The sequence below is a fragment of the Rhinopithecus bieti genome, unplaced genomic scaffold, assembly GCF_001698545.2.
Source record: "Rhinopithecus bieti isolate Rb0 unplaced genomic scaffold, ASM169854v2 scaffold_57046, whole genome shotgun sequence".
Classification (NCBI taxonomy): Eukaryota; Metazoa; Chordata; class Mammalia; order Primates; family Cercopithecidae; genus Rhinopithecus; species Rhinopithecus bieti.
The window spans coordinates 191,825-199,648 of NW_016822066.1; positions in this window are offsets into that span (position 1 = coordinate 191,825).

The following is a 7,824-nucleotide window of genomic DNA, read 5'->3' on the forward strand; positions in this document are numbered from 1 at the left end:
AAAAAAAAAAAAAAAAAGGAGAGGAAAGAAGGAAAAAGGAAAGGAAAAAAGAAAGAGAGAGAGAAAAAAATACATATATATAGGACCTAGGCCAGATTTATAGCAACAAAAGGAAAGCAAACCTGGAAGCTGGGTCAGGCTATATTACTGCTTCCTCAATTAAAGCAATTCTCTGGGCATTTATTACCCCAGCCCTTTCAGTTGTGCATTAACTTATTTGCAAGCACATATCGTAACAACATTGTAAGCAGAAACAGGACATAACACAAATTATTACTATTCCTATTATACACAATAGCTTCTGCCACCAAGTTCCCCAGGATCCAAACCAACTACTCAACCAATTGATTAGTGAGGGTTTTGGATCTGACAGGTTGGTTATCTGGGTTTTCATATCAGTCATAAATCAAGTTATGTTCTTTGATTCATCTGGAATATACACACAACATTCAGTTTTTATGATGGCACAGGTCTCCGTTGTGCTGCAATGAGTATATCTAAAGCCATATGGTAGTATAGCACAACTTTCCTCATAAGCATGACCTCATTGTTTAGCAAGGCAATACTCATGTGGCTATCATTCAGGGCCTTTTGGGTGTAATTGGGTAAGGCCTCTATATGCCATATAACATCTTCAATACCTGTCTGTGGCACAAAGATTGAAGCTAAGTGATCATACCATTGGAATACCTAACATGTCCAATGAAATCGTAAATGAAAAAGGTTTGCTGGTTTTGGCAGGGTCTGAATTACATGTCCTTGTGCCCAAGCATAACCTAGGGAACGTCATCCTAACTACCCTGGAGGTAACCACGGCCATAAGTTAGTGCCACATAGCCAATATGTCCCATTTGGAGCTAGCCAATAAATACCTGGTTGCTGCACCCAATCGGTGGCATTCCAGTCAGCGTCTTGTAATATGATAATGTGGTCACAGCATTCTCCAGGTGTCCACCCCGTATCTCTCGTACTGTTTGGCCATAGGTCCTTGGTACGGTTTCTTCACTGCCAGCACAAAGAAGCATTTTGGCTGAGTTGGCCAGACATGAGGTGAGCCAGATAAACCCAGCCCAAATTTGCATTATTCCATTTTGAAAATGGGCTGTTGTTTGGGGTGTGGTTACCACCTTCTGTTTTAGCTGGGGTGGGGGGGTGGGATGTTAAAGTGAGATCTATGACCTGGTCCTTTCCATTCAAAACTTTTCCCATATCCCTTGTTCTTAAGAGTGTTTTTAATGGGCCAGTTATATATATTGCCTTTTGTTATCCCAGCACTAAGAATGCCAGACCACTTCTGTGATGTGATAATTTTTTGGTATTCTATCCAGTCCTGACCTTGGAAGGGGGGTATCCACCATGGCAGGCTGAAGCCACTGGAAAGAGGCTTGAGTCTGCATACCCAGCAGGTATTCTTTTGTAATCAGTCTGCATAATGCTGAGCCCACTGTAGAAACAGGTTTGTTTCATGGGCATCTGTGGGTGGCAGTGGCAAGAAGGTGTAGGGATATAGGATTAATAATAGCAAGGTTGTGAAATTCATTTTAGTTACTAAATGGCGTTAAATCAGACAAGGCAAGTGCCCTGTCATTTATAAGACAGGAGTTGCCAGTATTTCTAGGACAATAATTGTAATGGTTACTGTACAATAAACAGAGGCGTTCCCTTTGCATACAGGCCTGGTCCTGTGTCTTGGGTTTAAGCAGTCCACAACAACTGTTGTCTGCTTCTAATCCTGGGTTGCAGGTTCATGTTTAGTGAACCGGAGTTGAAGGTCTTTGGTGGGAGTTACAGTCCACTCAGGAGGTTGTGCCTTTTTAAGATGAGAGATGTGAATCCGTGAATCTATACTCTTTAATTTTGTAGTACATGGATTAGTCAGTAGTACCTGGTACGGGCCCTTCCATCAGGGTTGAAGGGAATCCTTCATTAGATGTCTTTTCCAATAGATGAAACCTCCAGGTTGCAGATCTTGACCAGGCACCTTATCTTCAGGGAGCGCACTGTGAAAGGAATTCTTTAACAAATCTTGGCTTTTTCTAAGATGATAAATGAGTCCCTCACAGTATTGCAATATATCTCCCTTGAGAAAAGTTGGATTGGTTATGTTCGTTCCCATACACATGGGTCTTCCTGTTATAATTTCATAAGGAGACAATTGATGTTTTCCAAAAGGAGTGGATCGGAGTATAAGCAGCACTAGGGAGAGTGCTTTGGGCCAGAGGAGGTGAAGTGCCTCTGTGAACTTAGCCAATTGTGTTTTAATTATTCCATTAGTCCTCTCCACCAGGCCTGAAGACTGGGGATGGTTGGCACAATGGAAATGTTGAAATGTGGGCCAAATTTTACAAATATTTTGAGTAACCTGGCCAATAAAGTATGTTCCCCTGTCATTGTGAAGTTCACAGAGGACTCCCCACAGTGGGACAATTTTTTTTAGTAGGATTTTTCGAACTGTCATGGCTGTTGCTTGCCTGCAGGGAAAAGCTTCAACCCAATGGTATAACATGCAGATCATTACTAAAACATACTTGTAACCTTGAGATGATGGCAGCTGGATAAAATCAAGCTGTCATACCTCAAAAGGTCAGCCGGAAGGGGAAAATGACCCTGGACTCCATGGAGGGGTTTTCCTGGGTTATGTTTGGGACAAATAACACATGAGAGTAAACTTTTGTGTTTGTTTGGTTTTTTGAGATGGAGTTTCACTCTTGTTGCCGAGGCTAGAGTGCAATGGTGCAATCTCAGCTCACTGCAACCTCTTCCTCCCGGGTTCAGGCGATTCTTCTGCCTCAGCCTCCCAAGTAGCGGGATTACAGGTGCGCACCACCATGCCCGGCTAATTTTTCTATTTTCAGTAGATACAGGGTTTTGCCATGTTAGCCAGGCTGGTCTTGAACTCCTAACCTCAGGTGATCCCCCTCCCTGGGCCTCCCAAAGTGCTGGGATTACAGGCGTGAGCCACGGTACCCAGATGAGAGTAAACTTTTTGTGCCACTATAAAGGATGGTTTCCAGTAATATTGTTTATACCAGGATATTATTTTATCTGGATTCCAATGGGTTACATTATGAACATATTTCATAAGGGACACCTGACATTCTGTTGGAATAATGGGCTTCTTGGAATGATTAGGTCCACATCATATTTCAGTTTTGGGAGTCAAGTATCCCCCTGCCTGTTTCCAAGTAGATTTCTCTTTTGTAGGAGCTATGCGCTGGGTTTCTTTCAACATGTATTTAAGTGTTTTGGGTTTTATGGCCATTTTCCAACTTGGGGGTGATGGCTTGAGTGCTGCTCTTTTAGCTGTGGCGTCAGCGAATTGGTTACCCTGACTTTCTGTGGTGTCTAATTTTGAGTGACCTGGGATTCTTATAATTGCCAAGCTTTTTGGTTTTATAACACCTTCTAACAGCTCTGATACTTGTCCATTTTTTATGGGTTGCCCTGAGGGGGTTAAATATCCTCTCTCTTTTCATAGCATCCCAGTCATGAGCAACCCCAAAAGCATAGTAGCTGTCAGTGTAAATGTCTGGAGCCTTGTCTTTTGCCAATTGACAAGCTTCGGTCAGGGCAACCAATTTGGTCACTTGAGCTGATCTGGCTTGGGGGAGACGATTGACTTCAATTACCTCTAGTAAGGAAACCACAGCATATCCTGCTATAAAATTTCCATCGTCTCCTCTTAAATAAGACCCATCTGTATACCATTCTATCTCAGCATTATCCAGTGGCATCTCTTGTAGGTCTGTCCTGGGGGTGAGAAGTCAAGTCAGTCATCAGAACACAGTCATGAGGGGTTTTGTCAGAAGGGCTTGGCAAGAGAGGGGCCAGATTAAGATTATTACAGCAGGAAATAGTAATATTGGGAGATGATAAAAGCAAAATTTCCTAAGAGGCTAGCCGGTTGACAGACAGATGTTGTATTTGATGAGAGTTTAGAAAGGTCTCAAGAGAATGTGGCACAAAATGGTAAGGGGAACCCGTAATTATTTCTTCAACAGACTTTGAGATGGTGTTATCTTTTGAGCAAAATCCTGGGAACTTTGTACACAGCAAGGCTGTGGCTGCTATTGCTCTCATACAAGGAGGCAGCCGTCGAGCCACAGGGTCCAGCTGTTGGCTATAATAGCCTATAGGTTTCTGATGATCACCATGTTTCCGGGTCAGTACTCCGGATGCAGTACCTCCAACTTTGTGTATGAAAAGGGAGAAAAGCAATTTGTAGTTTGGGTGCCCTAAGGCCGGGGCGTTAATCGGAATTTCCTTTATTTGTTGTACAGCTGATTGTCCCTCTGGAGTCCACATGATGGGATCAGGTTGTTCATTTTTTAGGTATGCACACTGAAGTTGAGCCATAAGGGAGAAATTTGGTATCCAGTTTCTACAATAACCCGCCAGGCCCCAAAAACTCTTGTTTCTTAGTGGCAGGCATTGGGAAAGCTAAAATTCCTCACTCTATCAGGGTTAATACTCAGTCCTTTGGCTGAGATAATATGTCCCAAATACTTAACTTGAGGTAAGCATAGCTGAAGTTTGTCTTTAGACATTTGTGTCCCTTGGTGGCTGTTTGAGTAAATATAGACTATCTTCCTGAGAGGAAGAGAGTGTGTCTGAACAAAGGAGAGTAGATGAATGCTGAGCCCTGGGTAAATATTTAATCCTCTAAATCAGCTTCTAATATTTGGGAACAGTAAGTGGGACTTTCTGTTTACCTTTGGGGCATTACAGTCCACGTATATTGCTGTTCTTTCCAAATAAAGGCAAACAAATATTGGCTGCCTGGTTCTACAGGAATACTAAAGAAGGCACTATAGAGATCCACAACTGAGAAATACTGACTGGTAATGGATATAGGTGATAGAAGGGTTTGTGGGTTGGGGACTACTGGGTGCCTGGGAATTATTATATTGTTTATTGCCCTCAAGTCCTGCACAAATTTCCATTCTCTCCCGTTTGGTTTCTTTACAGGGAATATAGGGCTGTTCCAGGGGATTGTGCAGGGAATAATGATAATCTCAGATTATCATTATTTCTCAAATGATATATTATTCATATATCATTTCTCAGATAATCTTCTATGATAGGAGCAATTCTATATATGGCTTCCTTTTGCAGAGGATAGTGTTTAAGTTTGGATAGGGGTTTCTTTGGGTTTATCACTACTTTTACTGGAATGGCTGAGAATACTTTCTCTGTATCTGTATTTGACTGAGACTATAAGCGGGAGGACCCATCCTTGAGCAAGTGCTCCGCTTCTGGTGTTAACAGGAAGATTGGGGAAGCTAAAAGGAGTTTTACTGTTTTCTGCTCTGTATTCCAATGTTCTTTCTTCTTCCCTAATATTTCCTTCTCTGTCTCTATTTTATTTTCCTGGTCACAAGATGACGTTTTAACATTACCAGTAGTAAATTGTACATTATCAGGACATTTTAAAATTTGGTATTTTTGGTCTCCTGGCTCCAATTCTAAAACAGTTTCACCTTTTGATGAAAAAGAGATATGGGCATTATGGATGTTGAGATCACGGCCCAAAAGATTGACCGGAGCCCCAGCGCATATTAGAAACATATGGGACCTACTGAGTGTGTCACACTTAGAGCCTGCGACAGGGTAGTGGAACCCGATTAACCCTAAGGTATGGGTTTGGACTTAAAACATGAGACCATTTTATTAGACACACTCACCATGTTAATTCTTTCATTACTCTGAGGAATGGGGTTTCTAAATAAGGTGGGATTGTTGTACCCGAGCAAGTTAGAGAAACACCACACTTTGAGACGAATTTAGGAGTCCTTTATTAGTCAACGACTCGAAATTCTCTTGGCCCCAAGGAAGGGGCTCGATTTTCTTTTATACTTCGGTTTAGGAAGGGGTGGGGGAGCTCAGTTGCAACAATTCTACAGAAGTAAAAACATGCAAAAGTTAAAAAAACAAGTGGTTACAGAGAAGCAAACAGTTCCAGGTGCAGGGGCTCTAAATCTTTTATAAGATGTTATATATGGGGACTCTGCCAGACACAAACTCAAGGCATTATGGTGTTATCTTTTGAGCAAAATCCTGGGAACTTTGTACATTGCTTGCTTCAGTACCTTATCAGTTAATTGGACTCTTTGATATGTTGAGAGTCAGCTTACACAAGTTAACCCCTTGAGGAAGAGGGTGAGGTAAGGAGTCCTTGATGTCCTGTAAATGAAGGAGCCAAATGGAGTTCCTCTGGCTTTCTCAGCTAAGGGAGAGTCTATTCATGTGGAAACAAGGCTAGGTGATTACAGGATTTATCAGAGATAGTCACACCTATGTCAGTTAAGGCAGTTGTAAACTCGTGGTTTATTATTATATTAATCTCTCCCAATGGTTTGTCAGGGTAGAATATTTGGAGAGGTGAAACCCCCCGTATTTCCTTGGAGCACCCCTTGTCTTCCTGAGTTGCATTCTGCCTTTTCTTTCGTTTCAGCCTAAGGCAATCTCTCTTAAGGTGTCTCGGTCATTTACAGTTGTAACAGACTGGGAGGGAAGAGTCCTCAGACAGAGGGAGCTTGAAATCTTTCTGGGGCTGAGAGGCTTGAGAAGTTAATTGCTTTTGCTGTAAATGCATAATTTGGGCAATCTTCTGTTTTTTCTTGTTTTATCATATTGCGGGATAATTGGTCAGCTAACTAGTTCTGGCTGTGGTCCAATTTGCGTTTTAAAAGGGTGGCTAAATCATCATCTAGTCCGTTAAGAAATTTGCATTTAATAATGTATCATTTTTATTGTTTTCAAAGCAATCAGCTGACATCCCACAATATTGTTTTAAAGTTTTATCAAAATGTGTTAAATAATCTAAAACTAATTCATTTGGGTTCCAATGGCGTTGTTGGATTTTATTCCAATCCACAACCCTTTGGAACACTGAAAGAATGATATTTAATAGGGTGGTTACTCATTCCTGCACATCTTTGTGCCTGTCTTCTGGATTTTGGGGGACTGGTTGTTGTGGCTCTATTGGGCCTTCAGGAGTCAAATCTGCTATGGGGTCTGACCATTGTGCTTTTCCCAGCCATTCCTTAGCTTTAGCTTCTGAGACCAACATGTGGACTAGCTGATAAAAGTCTGAATGACCTGGGTCATAGGTTCTGACAATGAACTCAAATTCTCAAACCCAATTGGATCTTTATGGGGGTCAGGAAATTCTTTATGCCTCAGAATTCAGCCTTTGACCAGGGCGTTGGTAGACAATCACCAGGGTTCCCCTACCTGTTAGCAGTTGTTCCCAAAATAGGGTGATCATGAGAGATGTCCCTGCAGGGTCCCCCTTTTCCACATCTTCCAGATGAGATGTTGCCATTGGAGCTGTCAGGGAATCATGAGGGGGTGGGGTCTTTGCAGCCAGACTCCAAACTGCCTTCTGTTGAGCCAGTGTTAGACATGCAGTAGAAGCAGGGGACAGATCTGGTCCAGGAAGTTCAGATAGGTCAGTGTAGAGTAGGGGTGTAGAGGGAGGTGCCAAGGGGGAAGTAAGGAATTCTGAGGATTTCTTTAAAAGAGATTGGAGATTAGAGAGTTCTTGATTAGCATTTCTAAGTTGTTTGTTGGCCTCCTGTAGGGAGATGAGGTGGTTGTCAGGCCTCTGAGCCCAAGCCTGCATATATATACATCCAGATGACCTAAAGCAACTGAAGAATCACAAAAGAAGTGAAAATTGCTGGTTCCTGCCTTAACTGATGACATTACCTTGTGAAATTCCTTCTCCTGGCTCAGTCGCTCCCCCACTAAGCACCTTGTGACCCCAGCCCTTGCCCGCAAGAGAACAACCCCCTTTGACTGTAATTTTCCACTACCTAC